The sequence below is a fragment of the Heterocephalus glaber genome, unplaced genomic scaffold, assembly GCF_053883595.1.
Source record: "Heterocephalus glaber isolate CG9 unplaced genomic scaffold, H.glaber_assembly_v1.0 deba00001555, whole genome shotgun sequence".
Lineage (NCBI taxonomy): Eukaryota > Metazoa > Chordata > Mammalia > Rodentia > Bathyergidae > Heterocephalus > Heterocephalus glaber.
The window spans coordinates 297,018-314,717 of record NW_028258346.1 but is presented as its reverse complement, the minus strand read 5'-3'; positions in this window follow the sequence as shown (position 1 = coordinate 314,717).

The window sequence follows — 17,700 nt, the reverse complement described above, 5'->3', positions numbered from 1 at the left end:
ATAGGACAATTTCAGAAACTGGTGCTTTGTAAAAACAAAGTACATATGTGATTAACAGAATGGTGATTAAGCTTTAGGTGAAATTTCTAATAGAAAGCATATGCATCCAATAGGAAGTCTAAAGTTAAATGACATTATATCCTTGTAATTTTAATGTAAACTTTATTATTTGCCTCTTCTTCTAAAGGTGTTTATTATTACTCTATTCATTATTGTGAGCTGTTTAGCATCAGTAGTTTAAAAATCATAAAAATGATTTTTTTTGTTGTCACAAAGTATACAATACTGGTACTTATTCTGTAAAATCCCAAATGCATTCTTCTTCCCTCATGTTTGTGCTTTATTTCTTTCCCTCCTTCCATGTTTGCTTTGGCTTGCAAACTTATTCCTGCCAAACGAGTCAGTTGGAATGGGAACATTAATTTTTATGCATGGAAGCATGTCAGCTACACGAGGAGAGGAGCAGGTGGGGGGAGGGAGGGGTTGAAACAACTGAGCCTGTATATTGCAGGAAGCTGAGGTGTCCTAAGAAAAGCTCTGACAGTCATATGTAATGCAAGCTTTTTACCAGAGATGCTATGGATGACGGCTTGTAGTAATTTTCATGAAAATCCTAATTTTGGCTTAAGAACCCTCTTTTCAATACTAGGACATTTAAAATGCTCACCTAACCTACAATCTACTGGATCTTTGTTTGGAAGCCTCATTACTGACATATCCTACAGGAACATGTTAGAAGAAAAAAGAAAGGCAGAAAAATTATAATCGTGAGAGTACTTAGTACACATTTGTGTTATTTACACCTAGGAACTGGGTGTTCACCTCCTAGAATATAATTTCTTCTGTGCCAGGTCCTGTGTTTTCCTTATTCTTACTCCTGCTCATTGAGCTTATTGCCAGTCATTTAATAGATAATCAATAATGTTCACTAATAAATGATTAACTGAATATGATAGACAATCATATAAAAGATGAATTAGATTTGCAATAATCTCAAGAGGAAAATCTGTCTAATAACGGGATGCTATAGAAAGATGTATATAGCGGCAATATATAAATGATAAAAATAAAATCTTAGTGACTATCTCCAAATGGAACAAGATACTTCAAAACAATCTCCTGCTGTTACTGAATTTTTCTTAGCAGAGGTTATTGTATCTATCAACACAACTAAGTGATGCTGCAATAACAAACAACCCCAGAATCTAGGGGCTGAAAGCAATATAGTTCATATTGTGTATCTGTCATGAGTTGGGAGGGATACTTTAGGAATTTGAGTCACCCAGGACCAATGCTGAGGCGAGAGGCATCACCTTGAAAGTTGCTAGCCATTACAACATAATGAAAAAGGAATGTGTTGTGGAGGTTTTTAAATGGACTCTTAAATGCTGCAGCATGTGAGGGACACATGCTATTGCCACTCACAACTCAGACCTAGACATCTAGTCCTAAGCATAATGAAACCAGAAAATACCATCCTGCAATGTACCAGAAGATAACAACATAAATGTCCACATACTCAACCACTTGAAAAGGATGTTGTGCAGAAGATTACATAGGAGTACTATAAGGAAATCTGAACTACCAAGTTTTGTTGATTTTGCAAAATACACTTATTTTCCCAATCCTTATGTGACATCTACTTTTATTTTCATGTAGAAAATATACATACAATGGATTTGTATTATGGCTTATTCTAGGGCAGTAATTTTAAATATACTTTCATTTTACTGCTTCCTGTAATCATTGTCTATTTAATTGACTTGTATTTGTGTTTGGTCTGTTCCTTTTCTTGGTTGTTTGCTGTTTGAGGGCTTTTTCAAATATTAATCTTTGTAGTCTACCATGATCTCATAGTTTGCACTATACAAATGTCCACCAGCTCTTCCAAACAAATTTATTTTTTCTTTTAAATAAACACACTTTAAGGCAACTTTTTACTGGCCATGTTGAAAAATACTTCATGGACTACTAGAGTGTCCCTTTAAGAAAGGTTTACATTCCATAAACACTGATTATGATGGAAAACTCAAATTCCAGGGAAAATGGTGGGAAATAGACTTATTTAAGATGGTAACCTGGGGAGCCATTCTCATAATGCATTGCTGTTTGTGGAGCCATATTCTGACTTTCTAATATACCCTGAGTCAGTATGGGTCAGTCTGCATGTGATGAGTGGAAACAGATCTTTGCAACTAGATTAGTTATTCCACAAAGCTGTAAAGTTGAGGCAAGATTCTCTCCTGCCTCACATAGAGCAGACATCCCACAGTCAATGTACAGAATCTGGGGTTCTGGTGATTGTATAGTTCTTTCTTTTGTTTAGTTTTGTTTGACAATCGTGTGTGTGCATGTGTGTGTGTGTCATTGATTAGGAAAAATCTGCAACTAAAATCAAGCTGGGTTTCACATCTCTTTGTATATGGATAGACATAGTGCTTTAAGGAAGAGCAAGTAGCACAGAGTAATAAAGTGCATTTTATATCAATCCTCACAAAAATTAATCTCGTCATACTGGCAGTTAAATCAGTTCTTCTAAGCCTATCTCAACATATGGCAGCTCTTACAACGTTATTTTGTCTATAATGTTGTGGTTATCTTTGTTTGTGACACTGAGGTAATTATAGGATTCTACCTCCTATTTTGCTCACTGGTCTTTAGTGAGAAAACTTAGCCATTTGTCTAGGCTACTCTGAAGAAGAAGCAATTTTTTTTGCCTCTGCCTTGCTGAATGATAATAAGGTGATGAGTGTGTTCTTTTTAGAAAGGCACGTGGACCTGTCTCTGTGGGAGTTTTAATGTGTTTAATGATCACTAGCATGAGACTGTGGAGAAGAAGGTAGGACAGGACAGTATCTATGGATAACTAAAAATACACAAATGCCAGAGATATGCTACAGAAATCGTCTGGACAGTTCTCTTAAGTATCTGTCATGTGAGGAGGGAATGTGACAGAGGTACTGTGCTATCCTGAGGTATGCCACAGCTGATAGGGAAGGACGTCACTGTCTAAGGGTTCTGGTGTAAGCAGAGCAGTACTCAGGAATTTTTCAAAATGGTGATGAATAACTTAGGTTGATGTCAGTTTCTCTGTGTGTTTGTTTTGATCAGCCAGAGAAAATAACAACAAAATTTTTATTATTGAATCTGCCAATTTATTTATCTGTGAATTTTTGCTCTTGGTATGTGGTTTCATTTTGCCAAATCAGGAGGTTAGGTAACTATAATATAGGTGATAAATTTGAAGCCACTAAAAAACACCATGATTACTTTTCCATATTTTTTGGTTGGTTTTGCCCTATACATTTTTAGTTTCCCACCAAAGCCCAAAGATCATAAAACATATTTGGAATTATCTGTGGTTTATGCTCTTGCTGAATATTTTGATGTTTTGTACTTAGTGAATATTTTGATAAGATTAACACAATATACTACATTTTAGGAACTTTCAGAAAATGGACTGTGAATCTGGCAGATGGTACTCCTGGTAAAAGAATAGTTCCCTTCAGAATGCAAATCACTCTTAGCACAAGGGTTATCAACCCACAAGATGTACAATGGTTCCTTGGCTTATTATATCCAGTACACTGCTGCACATGCCTGTTTCACCTTTGTGCTTTGAAGAGTACAGTGAAGAACATCAGTGTAACCCCACTCCAAAGAGAAACACAACCATTAGGTCACATGTCTTGTTTCTCTATCTCCCCAAAACCCTTTAGAGTACCCTTTTGTCATTGACCATATTTCACATACACATAATTGAATTCAGGTCACAATTTAAGCCAACTGCTCTAGAATATCAACTCACAAGCATCACTCAACAAGAGAATATGTCTTTGTCCTCCACAGAGGGTACAGCGATGCCTATACAAAGCCTATATGACGTATAGTGCTTCTGAACACCAGTGCTGTCCGCTAGTAAGACAATTTGTTCAGGCAGCAGAAACACAACCTTTCAGAGACAAGAATCCTAAAAATAATAAACAAAAAACAAAACAAACAAAAAAAATCCAGAAGCTCAGAGCTACAAATATTTTGATGTGCAATTAATTCTAGTTAGAGGCATCTGGTTAAGAAATAAGGTTTCCTTGTGGTGCAGCATTATAATCACATGTGGGGCATTGCCTATAAATCACAGGCATTTGTTGTTCCTTCTAAGTGGTGGACTAACCTATTATCAGTTTTTTTAAATGTTACCCCGGCTGGAAATGTGAGCAGATATTGGTTATATCAGGAACTCCTGAAATTCGTATTACCTGCATACAAAGAGCAGAGAAAAATGTCTGCCTGGAAGCAGCTGTGCTGAATCACATTTTTAAACTTAAAGAAGGTATTTGTGTTAGCCATCTCCAACTCCCATCCATAAGTATAAAAGCTTTGAATTGTGCAGGCTACAGGGTGTCATACTAAAGTGTTGTTCGTATTGAACAAAGCTCTTTAGCATGACAAGTCTAAGCAAATGATATAGTAAAAAGTAGAGATTTAAACAACATCAGACAGTTGAGCAGAGTCTTTTGAGATGAACGCTCTGAAAAAAAAAGTTAACCTTTGTGAACTTTGAATGCAAAGCCTTTAAATGAATTTTATATGAATTTGGGAGACAAAGGCACCATTTAAGAAGGCTGATTAATTGAATTGCTTTTTATTGTGCATACTAACATGATGGAAATATATTTATCAATACACATTTTAGTCACACGAAATGGACACAATCTAATCCAAAAAAGAGAATTGAGGATGCACAAAGGCTCTGTTGAATGTCTTCTGACAATGATTTGGTGAGTGAAATGTAAAGCCAGGATTTACAAATATTACACAAGTGAACACTGTTACTGCACTCAGGCTGAAAAATTCTGTTCAAATCCAATAAGTGGTTTAAGATGTGCAAATAGAGGCTTCTGCAGGGAGTCAGGCATTAGAAGCCACCTGGAGCATGTGGTAGAGATTGTATCCATCAATACAGCAGCTGGGCTGAAATTATAAAGAGAGCTGCTTTTCATCACGCTTGTTTTAATGCATACATTTCTCCTGTCACTGGCACCCCAGGAAAACTACTAAGCACAAAAATGAATGGTGCCCATTACCTGATATTCATACTTGTGACAACACAGGAAAGAATCACAACACAACAGTAAGCAAAAAAATTGATATCCAAATTATTTTTAAGTTGCTGCAGTAGGAGAAAATCTTGAAAACCAATTGGCAATATTTTAATATAAGAGTTGGGGAGAGAAGCAGTCACTTCCTACCTATCATAAATTTTCTCCTTCTGATAGGATGTGGGAAGTCTTTACTATTATTTTCACTTTCTTCAAGGTCACATTTTATAATAAATTTGATACTAACAGAAAGAAGAAATGTCCTCTCTAATGTGGAACTTAATGTAAAATCCTGGATAGGAAAAAGATCCCAAGCCTTCATTTGGATCCAAGCCATTCTGGCCTTAGGGGCAGAGAACATATTCCCTGCAGATAGTCCTATAACTGTTGGGTTGATGGACTGATGCTTAGATCATTCTAGCATTTTATGTGGCTCACAACTGAATAGGGGAATGCAAATATTGCCTAATTGTGATTTCATGTTGACAGACTATACCATATAATATTCATGGATGTCTTCAAGACAACTTGAAGGCAGCCTTAATAACAGCTAATGTGTTAAAAAGGCAAAATAAATCTAAGGTAACAAAAAGGTGATATTGTATCTAGAATTTTCCTTTTCCCTTATCACTTCTTTATCACTTTCCTATGAATGATAAAAACTTCTCAGTGTTCCATTAAATGAATTACATTATCTGTTGCTGCAAAATTATTTGTGTACTTTTGGTTTCATCCTAATATACACTTCATTGAAAACTATGCATAAAATTTGTACCTATCTTAGATATATAAAATTTATATCCTATCAAACTGCTTTCCAAAGGCTGGTACCCATTCATTCTGACTACTAGTTAATTAGACTAAATAACATTTAGATGGTGAATAGGTATACTACATATTTTGTTCATTCTTTGCCTTGAATCATCTTTAAATCTTGTATTTTTGAGATTGAACATCATTTTGGAAAATTCTGAGATGGTACACTCACCCCACATGTAGATAAATGCTTAAAAGACAAAAGCAAAACTAAGTATATTCAAAATTTTCTTCATTCATTCATTTATTTACTCACCACAAATTTGTTGAGAATCAACTTATCTGCTGAGGAACTGCAGTATGTCATGCACATGCAAACTTAAGTATGACATAGGCCATTGCCAGTACAAAGTTCTTTGTCCAGTGCTAAGATGGGAAAGATCCATGCTATCTACAGTAAGTTGTCTTGGTAGCTCAGTGGAGGATCCAGGATATAGTTCTGCCCAGGGCAACTGGAATAACCTTCATATAGAAAATACTAGCAGGTTTATATTAATCTTTAGTCAGACAGATCCTAGAAAGAAAGGTGGAATAAAGTGGCACAATATTAATTTTATGTTTTTTTAAAATTTAAATTCTTTTATTGGTACATTTTAGGTATACAACACATTTACAATTCTCATTGGGAATTGTACCTTTACATGATGCATCTTGGTTCTTATTTTTTCCCCATTTCTAGCCCTCCCTTCACTCCCTCCACCCTTCCCTATTTACAAAGACTTTGTTTCCATTTTATCCATTTCTCATCATTTTTCCTTTCCCTTCTTTCCTTTCCCCTGCCCCTCCCACTACCCTTACCCCTTTGGACCTTTTCTTCCTATTTTGCATTATCGATTATTCATTCTAATCATTGGTACATTTTAGGTATACAATATAATGACATTCATCATTGGAAATTTGCACCTTTACGTATTCTCTCTTGGTTCTTATTTTTCACCCTTGCCCAGCCCTCCCTTCAACTCCTCCATCCCTCCCTATTTACAAAGATTTTGTTTCCATTTTTCCATTTTCTCATATTAATTCCATTCCCTTCTTTAGTTTCCCCTACCCCTCTGACTCTCCCTTCCCCTTTGCCCCTTTTCTTCCTATTTCACATTATCTATTATATGTTTTAGTCCTTATTTACACTTTCAGTTTCTCACACTAGAGAAGCTATTCGATATTTATACATGTGTGTCCTATTTATGTCACATAAGAGTATGGCCTCAATGTGCATCCATTTAGCTATAAATGTCTCTAATTTATCATTTTTTATGGCTGAGTAGTACTCCATTTTATTAAAAAACCACATTTTCTTTAACCAGTCTCCAGTTGATTGGCAATTGGGCTGCTTCCAAGTTTTAGCTATTACAAGTTTTGCTGCTATGAACATGGGTGCACATATACCGCTGTGGTATAATTCTTTCAATTCTTTGGGGAAGATATCCAGCAAGGGAATAGCTCAGTCAAATGGGACTTCCAGTCCTAGTTCTTTGAGGCATCTCCATACTGATTTCCATAGTGGCTGCAACAGTCTACACTCCCACCAGCAGTGGAGCAGGGTTCCTCTTTCCCCACAGCCCTGCCAGAATTTGTTATTGGTTGATTTCATGACAGCAGCCATTCTTTCTGGAGTGAGGTGGAATCTCAGCATTGTTTTCATTTGCACCTCTCGAATGACCAGTGATGTTGAACATTTTTTCATGTATTTATTTGCTATTTCTACTTCTTTGAGAAATGTCTGTTCATTTCAGTTGCCCATTTTTGGGTTGGGTCTTTAAATTTGGGAGGTCTGATCTTTTTAGGTTCTTTATAGATTCGAGATAGTAGACCTTTGTCTGAGGAAGAGCAGCTGAAGATTTTTTCCCACATTGTGAGTTGTCTCTTCACACTGCTGGTGGTTTCTCTTGCTGTGCAGAAGCTTTTTAATAAGAAGAGGTCCCATTTGTTGATTGTTTGTGCTAGCTCATGGGCAACCAAGGTTTTGTTCATAAAATCTTCTCCTACACCGATGTCTTCAAGAGTTCTACCTAACCTCTGTTCCAGCCAGTTCAGCATTTCTATTTTAATATATAGATCTTTAATCCATTTTGATTTTAGTTTAGTGCATGGCAAGAGATATAGGTCTAGTTTTAATCTTTGGGAAGTTGAAACCCAATCTTTCCAGCACCATTTATTAAAGAGTCTATCTTTCCTCCAGCAAGGGTGTTTGGCTCCTTTATAGAAGATAAGATGGCTGAGTGTGTCTGGCATTGTTTCTGCATCTTCTAATCTGTTCCACTGATCCTCAGGTCTGTTTCTTTGCCAGTACCATGCTGTTTTTGTCACAGTAGCTTGGTTGTATAGTTTCAAGTTGGGGATTGTGATAGCCCCTGCCATGTCTCTATTACCTAGAATTGCTTTTACTATTCTGGGTCTCTTCTTGTTCCAAATGAATTTCTGGATTGTTTTCTCTAGGTCCATGAAGTATGCTGCTGGGATTTCAATTAGGATTGGATTGAATCTATATAGTAGTTTTGGAAGTATGGCCATTTTCACTCTGTTGATCCTTCCTATCCAGGAGAAGGGGATGTCTTTCAATTTTCTGATATCATCTTCAATCTCTCTTTTCAGAGTGGTATAAATTTCAGAGAAGAGGTCTTTGATTTCTTTCATTAGGTTGATTTCTAGGTACTTCATTTTTTGATACTATTGTGAAAGGAATTGTTTGTCCTATTTTTGTCTCAGTGAGTCTATTCCTCGTGTAGAGGAAAGCTATTGATTTTTGTGTGTTGACCCTGTATCCAGCTACTCTACTGAATTTGGTTATTAAGTCTAGAAGACTTTTGATGGAGTTCTTGGAGTCTTCTATATAGAGTATCATGTCATCTGCAAGTAATGAAAATTTGACTTCTTCATTTCCTATCTTTATTCCTTTTATTTCTTTCTCTTGTCTAATTGCTGTGGATAATGTTTCCAAAATTATATTGAGCAAGAATGGTAATAGTGAACATCCTTGTCTTGTTCCTGAGTTTAGTGTGGAGGATTTCCTCTATAGATGATGTATTAGAAAAGCCTTAGCTTGGTTTTTATGGTTCTAATTGATATTTGGATTTAAGTAGTATGTTTGGATATTTAATTTCTAAGAATTAAAGATCCTGTAGTGTTTGTAGACTTGTCAATACTGAGGTAGAGGTAGACACAAGTTGAGGTTAACAACAGAGACAAGAGCTAAAATTTGGATCTTGGGCTGGATGTAGTGGTGGATATCAGTGATCCCACCATTTTAGGGTACTGAGGCAGGAGGATCATGAGTTTGAGCCCAGTTTGGGCAATTTAGCAATTTACTGAGACCTTTGTCTATTTTTAGAATGATCTGTGGTATAAAATCCTGAAAAATTATTTAAATATTTCTTCTTGAATTTGAACTAGGATATAGTGAAAACCTACAAAAACCTGATTAGATTTTAAGGTTCATTTTTGCATTCTAATACCAGTGATAACAGTAATTTCACTTGTCCATAATACATAAGTCAAAGAGTCTCAAATCATAGATTTTCTAATTCCTTGAATACTTCTTCAAAGTTAATATGAGTGATTTTACAGTGGACTAAGTCTATCACGTGCATTTCTTTTACCATATTTCAGAAAGTGGGATGCTGCAGAAGGAGCTAGATATAAGACCCTAGTTACTCATCCCAGTTACAACTGAAATATCAGAGCACAGTTTTAGTAAAGTGAGTACTTGATGCTCCTTAGGTCATTTCCCATAGTTATAAGAAGGAGAGCAATCCCAGTGATTTCTTTGGAAGAAGCACTAAAAAAATGAAGAAGACTTGTTTTTACAAAATAAAATCATCAGACTTAAAGGGGGAAAATATGGTACTCATCATGTATGGTGATCAATCACTTCCCAATTGTTTTACTCCAGAAGTGGGAAATTAAAGAGAATTATCATTTTCATGTTTCAGTCCTATATTGACTTGTTCCACATGATTTTTTGTATTTTGTATTTTTAACTGGCAGTTAATAATGCAGATTGCCTAACTAGGAAAATTCAAATTTTATCTATAAATAACAGGTTTTAAAATAAACAGGTTATCCAAACATCTATTTGGTAAAAGAAAGGGAGAGTTTCTGGATCCTTTGGTTAAGAATTTAATTTATTTTTAAACAAACATGTTGAATTTCTGTAGTGGAAATTTTCCATTAACTTTCTTAAATTAGTTACAGTTTAAGCCATTGATTCAAGAATCATTCAAAGCAGTAAGTCAGAGTTACCAACCTATGACAGCAAGTACTGGAATTTTTGAGGAAATAGAACCCTGGCTTGTTTATCTTGGAGAGCATTCTTTTCATAATTTTTACTGTGCACATATATTTTGTGGGCCATTTTGTCTGTTTTTCCTATTCTCAGGTACAATAAACCAAAAAGAAAAAAAAAAGAATAATGCTCCCTGGTCCTGGTAAAGTTATTAAAGGATTTAAATCCCCTCCACGTACAGGTGCAGACACCTCTTCCTGTAGTATAGGGGACTGAGGGAATATATGATATGCTCTGTGTGCAGGAAGGCAAGAAAACCATTCATCATAATGCTACACCACCACCACTGAGTGTACCAAGCAGCAAGGTCTTTTCCAGTCAACTTTTAAAGTCGTTGTCCTCTCCTGCTTGAAAAAGATGCCCTTGAGTATAACAGAACCAGACCCGTGCAGCTGGTTCTGGTGAGAGGCACTCTGACAAACTCAGGCCTCTTGCTGTAGGTCCAGGTCCAAGATGAAGATTCTGGGATAGAGGCAAAATGCCGAGTGCAAATAACACCTAAACCCACTGGGCCAGTTGGAGGTCAAAGAGAAGACATAAGCTCTGAAGTTGATAAGTGGTCGCTATCACTAGATGATATCAATAAATCTGAGTCTGGTTTCCATGATGCTTAAAACCAGAGAAGCATTGACAGAACCACTTGGGGAGAATCAGGAGAGGCTGGGAAGTTATTTTTTGAAGCTTTTATGAAGCTCTGGGTTTCTTCTCACACTTAAGTGGGGGTTGCCCAAAGGAAAGTAAAAAAGAACAGATTTCTCATCTAAGAAATAAAGAGGTGAAATGCCTATCTCAGGAGGGGAAAAGACTGAGGGAATGTAGGAAAACTGCATGAAAAAAGAAACTCAAAACATACCCATTTAATTGAGGACTGAAGTTCAAATCATATTTGAGCATTAAGTGGGTTATTGGTTGTTGAATCTATAAAATGGAGATAATATATCAATGTTTTCTTAAGAATATTAGAGGTCTATGTGAAATAGCGTGGGTGAATGTGGTTCATAAAGTGTTATTTGAAATGTCATTCTAAAGTGTAGCCCTCAAGTGACAACACGTGTGCAAATCTCTCATGCAGACATTAGAGTCAAAGTTGACATTTAATGTGTAGGTAGATTAGTGAAATTATGTAGAAATTCCTTGAGCTATCTTTCATCCTCATGCATAGTTTTATGCTTAGATACAACATTTTAATACTTTTAAACTTTTGGGAAGACTTTTTAAAAGCTTTAATATTCACTCAACACATACAATGTTCCAAACTCTGCCAGCTGCTGAAAAATATTAAAAGTTACTTTAAAATTTCCGCTCTTTCCTCAGAACACTAATTTTGTTATGTCCTGGAGAGAAAAGTACATTTTAAAAATGCATTTTAAAGACTGTAACCAAGTTCGTTTTATTTTATTTTGGAGAGGAAATAAACTATTGAAGAGTAATCTAAAATACTGAAGAATGATCTAAAATAGAAAAACAAAAATTCTATTATGATCTTATTACATTGACCAGAAATTTTCAAAAATGATTTTCAGGATTACTGCTGCAAATGTTGCTTTGTAGTTTGAGGATCTAATTTATAAATGCATTGTTTTCCTTGTTTCCATGTTTGCTTATATAGATAGAATCAAAAAGGAATTTACTTATTGTAAGTCATGTTAGGTTCAAACATGACTTAATTCCTATATGGATTTTTCTTCACCACTACATGTATTTTCTTTTTCAAAAGGTTTCCTAATTAAATCAAAGAGGTAGCACAATACTTAGATGAGACAATATTATTTTTCAATTATAAAAATACTGCTTCTACTTTTCTTTTATTCAGAATTTCTGAACAGCTAAGTATTTTTTCTTTTAGTTGAAAAAAGGAATAATTTTCATATCAATTTAAGACCATTTGAAATCACCACCTCCTCTCTATCAATGCTCATGATCTTAGGACAAAGACTAACTTTTCCTTACCTCTACTTGCTAATTTAATTCCACAACAGAATTTACTGCAGAAACTTCTGATACCATTGTGTGTATGTTCCCATTTCATTTTGAGGAAAAATTAGGCACTTTATCTACAAAGAAGACAATGACATTGTAATAATTAGAGCAAGTAATTTGAAAAGCAGCAGCAGTGAGGACTAACATGGCTGGTAGTTGTGAGCACTAGTTTCAACACTCACTAGCTGTAAAACTGAGATAAGTTCATGAACCCCAATGTGTCATGGCTTCTTTGTTTGCAAAATGCCAGAACTTAACTGTCTTCCTCATAGGGATTTTTAAGGACTAAATGTTTAATGAATGTAAACTCAGAAAAGTTGTATCTAGTGTGCACTCAATAAATATTAGCTATTATTATCGCTAACTAAACTAGCTTTCTCACATACTCCAGTTCCATTATTGATCCTCCCACTAACTGGTAATTGATTGCATTATAATTTAAAAACAGGTTTTGAGACCTGAGTATATTAGCTTATCCATTATGTAAATGCATTGTTGCTTTTCTCCCCCAATGTGATTGGGAAATTTCTGTATTATATCATGACCAGCAACAATATATATCCATATTTCAAAGAAATAAATATCAACAAGGACATGCACCATACAAGTATCTCCTCTAGCAGTGTCTTCTCTGAAAGAATAGGGGTAAAGAAAACAGCCTGCTTAATTGACACAGAAAGAGCTTGTGGGCCTAGAGCCAAAGACCTTTTAAATCTTCAAACTAGGCGTCTTCCCCTGGACATTTCTCTTTGTACAGTGGCCTTCTGCTTCTAGGCTTTGTGCTAAGGAGGCTTGACCACACCTACTGAGGTTATTCTTCTACACCACAATTTCTCAGCCATGGCACCTCTGACATTATGGTCTGGATTATCCTTTGTTGAGGAGGAGGGTGTCTTGTTCATGCAGGATATTCCCCAGCATCCCAGGGCTCTATCCATTAGGCAAGCCCATGGCACTTCCCCCTAGTTGGAAAACACAAAAATGTTTTCACATTTTGCCAAATGTTCCCTATATGGCAACATCACACCAACTTGAGAAGCACTGCACTAGAGCACCTGCACTGGGCCTCGAGCTCATGCCTCCCAGTAGTTCTTCTGCAAGACTATGATTTACATTATGTTTCATTAAAACAACATGCTGCTATTGAGTTCACCCAAATCAATAAACCATTTGCATTTCTGAATTGCTCTTCTTCCGGGCACTCCCCTAATTCAGACATTCATTTATTATCCTCACTAACACATTCTTCTCTAGTGCAACCACTTGCAGTTCATCCACTCGCCTTGATGACAGTGTCGTGTTTCCTACTGGTCTTTCCCTTTCCCAGGCCTCAACCCTCTGCTGGAATGATGTCTCCATTCCAGTTATTTAAATGACCTCTCTAAAAGCCAAATCTGATCTTATTTCTACTCTTTAAAAATCCTCCAATAGTTCTTTACTATCTACAGGATGAAATCCAAACACAAAAGCCAGCACACAAACATTCCTGCTCTTCGTTAATACTAAATACAGGCCCCCAATTATACACAATTATCTAAGCATCTGTGCTTTTACATGCTCACCAGCAATGATCTTTCACTTTGTTATCATTTGAATTAATCCTTTTGCTTCTTTCATAGTTCACTCAGTTGTCCTTGGCTCTGGAAATTCTCTCTAAATCCTGGATAGCAAGAGAATTTTTCCATTCCATTGGCCACAGAAAGTTTATTATAGTACTAGCCAAAGTTTATTGTGATGGTTTATGTGTTTGTCTTTTGATGGATGTGAGTTCTGTTATGAATAGGCCAAACTACTCACCTTCGTAGATCCATTATCAAATAGCAACTGGCTCAAAGTTAGTATATAAAGTGAAAATTAATTGAACTAAATTAAAAAGAGAAATCAGTTTCATCCCATCGTATTATCCTGTTTGCTTCTTTCCTATCCTTCCTTTGCCATTATGGAAAATTATATCCTTATTTTTATTTATCTATTTACTCTCTTACTGTCTACTTCCACTCTCTACTCAAACCAGGAAGTAAGTTGTATGAGGGCAAGGAATATTTTCTGTTGTTGAGTGCTATTTACCCTCACCTATGATGATTCTGGGAAAACAAAAAGAACTGAGAACATTTTGCCGAAAGAATAAATACAAAAGGTGAGCCAAGAAGCAGGTGCTAGTTAATAAAACCAAGAATGAATGGTCACAGGTGTAGGAAGAGTAGTGAGAAATATATTAAAATATAAGAAATAAAATAGCTTATTAATGTGTCATATTTGCTCAAAAAATAAATACATTTTTTGAGGTAGTGCCCAGTAACGATAAACCCAGACCTAGACAGAAGAAATAAAAAGAGCTTCTAGGTTGTTTTGTTGTTCTGTTACCTACAGGAAGCAGATTTAGCAGCTGCTGTTACAAATGAAAAGAAAAATTGTCACGCACAAGGTTCGTGTTCTCAAGATTGATGGACATTTCCTTTTGAAAATAAGCCTATTTATAATCACAAATAAAATTCCTGTTGTCTCATGAACGACAGACCATGAGTCTTACGGATTTGCCTCCCAAGAGTTAAATAACCTCCTAATTCCACTTGACAGTAAGGATAAAGCTACTGTTCTGCTGTGATAGATAATCCTCTGCATGGGGTGGAGGGACTGGAGGGGCAACAAGGAAGCAGGGGAGAGAGGACATCCATCTTGCTAAGCAATTTATGAATTGAACCCTAAATCCTTAATGTACTAGATGGTGAGTCAGTGTGCTAATGTATACTTGATTGAATTTGGTTTAAAATGCGAAGTTAAAATGTGCAGGTGTCTTGAGCAGGTGCACAGTATTCTGCTAATAAACAGAAGATATTAAACCTGAGGCAAAGCTTATTTTGCTGCATTATAGAAATTTCACAGACCTATAGAAAGTACATGAAATATTGCTTTAGGGAGGGCTATTCATTCAGTATCTCTTCAAAACCTGTAAATCAAGAAAACAATGTACTAGTTCAAATTTGTGCGGTGAGGTTTTTCTTTCTTAAACATTTAAAATGCAATATAATGACAATTCCTCTATTAGAGTATCATTGTATTTACATAAGTGGTTCTGAAAATGCTTTGCTTTTTTGAAACCTTAAAAAATATAGATGTATGGATATCATATCATGCAGCATTTTTTCTGAAACACTTATGAGCACAGTTGGACTCCTGGTGTCATAATGAAAAATTGCTGTTAATTTTCAGCTTATGGATGTGAAGAGCTGGGAGCTCTGGATGCACTGGGAATTGGTTTGTGCAGGCGGCAGAGTTCCATTATGTAGGGTGCGGCAAGATTTGAAGTGGTCCCAACAATCCAGAGAGAGGACTGCCTGCCAAAGGCGTATATTACTTCTATAAGGAATAATTCCATACAAGAAGCATCTAAGAAATGTGACATATTTTTCACATGGCTTCATACAGGTTTGATTAAGTTATCATTCAATAACTTTTCTACATAAAATTTCTTAGCTTGGATGTCTATCTTTATGATACTTATTGAAATAGCACAGTAGGACCAACAGTAAGTTTCACGATGTGTTGTCCATCATGGAGGTAATTCATTGCTATGAATTAGGTCTATAGCTCAAAGAGAGGTAATTTTTATCATTATAGATACACTTACTTGGATTTTACAGTCCATTTCATAATCCACTGTATGTGTATGTGTTCTATGTTGGATATTAATACTTTACATTTATTTAACACAAATTTTGAAAAGATTGGTCATATGAAAGCGCAGAATTCCTTTTTCACAATATGAAAGTGAAAAAGATTTCTGTTTAGTGACAGAAATCTCTTTAGATATGCTTAAGTGCCACAATTAGATTTGAAAACAGGTAATTAGATGTGATCTAACTAAGTTTATAAACAAAGTTTATAACATCCCCTACTCTCTACCTTCCAGGTTGAAATAAAATTTCACTTGATAATTTTCTTATGGTCCTGACATAGTCACTAAATGAAAAACAACCCAATCACCTACATTTCCCAATGAAACACAAAACAAATGCCAAATTCTAAACTTTGGTAAATAGTGTTAAACATCTCAAATTTTCTCATGCATTAAAATAATCCCATGAGAACAGTACCATAATAAAATTGCTTATAGGAAGCAATCCTCGTGTAAACATTCATGATCAAACCCAGAGATCTTCTTTTCCTCAACTTGCTCAGGGATGTCTTTCTTTTTCCACAATGACCCATGTGCACGATGGAGCTTTGAACATCTACCGGTTTAAGAAATTGGTTTATATAGGTGCTTGATGCATAAGTGGATATTTAGACATGCCAAAGAAGATAATTTTCAATTGTAAATAGAATCACATTGTTTTAATCTACAAACATCAGGATTTCTTGGTAAAAAGAAGACTTACCCTTAGAACCAAGCTCATGCTTTTAGGATTATCACTAATCATAAATGAACTTAGAAGATTTTATCTCTTAGTTAATTGTGCCAAAGTGGGATTCATAAACACCTTTTCTCCAAATTTCTGAAAAGCTTTCCTTACTTTGCCGAGAAAAGGTAGAGTTAAGTAGTAAGGGCTGATTGCCAAATCCTGCTTATTCTTAAGGCTCAGTCTTATTGTGGGAAATAATTGGAGCTCTAAGCAGTCATCTTGGAGTGATGGAAAGGGGGTAAATTATTTATTTGACCTGTTTTCTCGCATTGAATCTTGAATGTTTTCTTAGTTCACTGGATATTAATGACGGAAGAGGGAGTATTTTATCAAAGATCTACATCTTGATAGACCTGGAATTTATTGAATAATAAAAAGGTACTGAGAATCATAATTTTCCATGTGTTTGGACTTCTTCTGAATCCTTTGCTTTCTTCATTCATGGAGCTAATGTTAGTGATTTAAAGTGGGATTGACCTAGAATGATTTTGCACTAAAAGAGTTACCGTCCTGTCAAGAGCCTGCAAACTCTAGCTTTTTAAAAATTATTTCCCTATTAGAAAAATATTCAGGAAACTAGTAGCTCTTCTATTTTACTTTTCTTTGTGCTTTTAGGATAACAACTTTCTATAAAGAGTATAACTCAAAAGTGTTTGTTCATTAGCTTTTCTTCTTTTTCCTGATAGTCTTGGAACAGATCCTTCAGTCATCCAAGTTCACAATCATTGGACGATGCTTACAAACAATATTTTCTCAGTGAACACTTGAGAGACAGGACAACAGTTTTTTCTCAGTATACAGCGAAAATCTGTGATCTTCCTTGAGGACTTCAACAGTCACATACAAAACTCTTCATAGTTTACATCTTCACTTAGAACTTGGTGATTTTTTTAAAGATTCACATAATTTCACAAAAACTTTACTTACCTTACTGCTGTTTTATTGTATTTATTGCTTAACATCCATCAGAATCATCAGGAGGATTTATGAAACCCAGACTGCTTCATTGCAGAGTTTCTGCTGTAATAAGTCTGAAGTGATGACTGGGTGTCTCTATCAAATTCCCAGCTAATGCTGATGATTCTACTGGTCCAGGACTGCACTCTGAACACTATTGTAC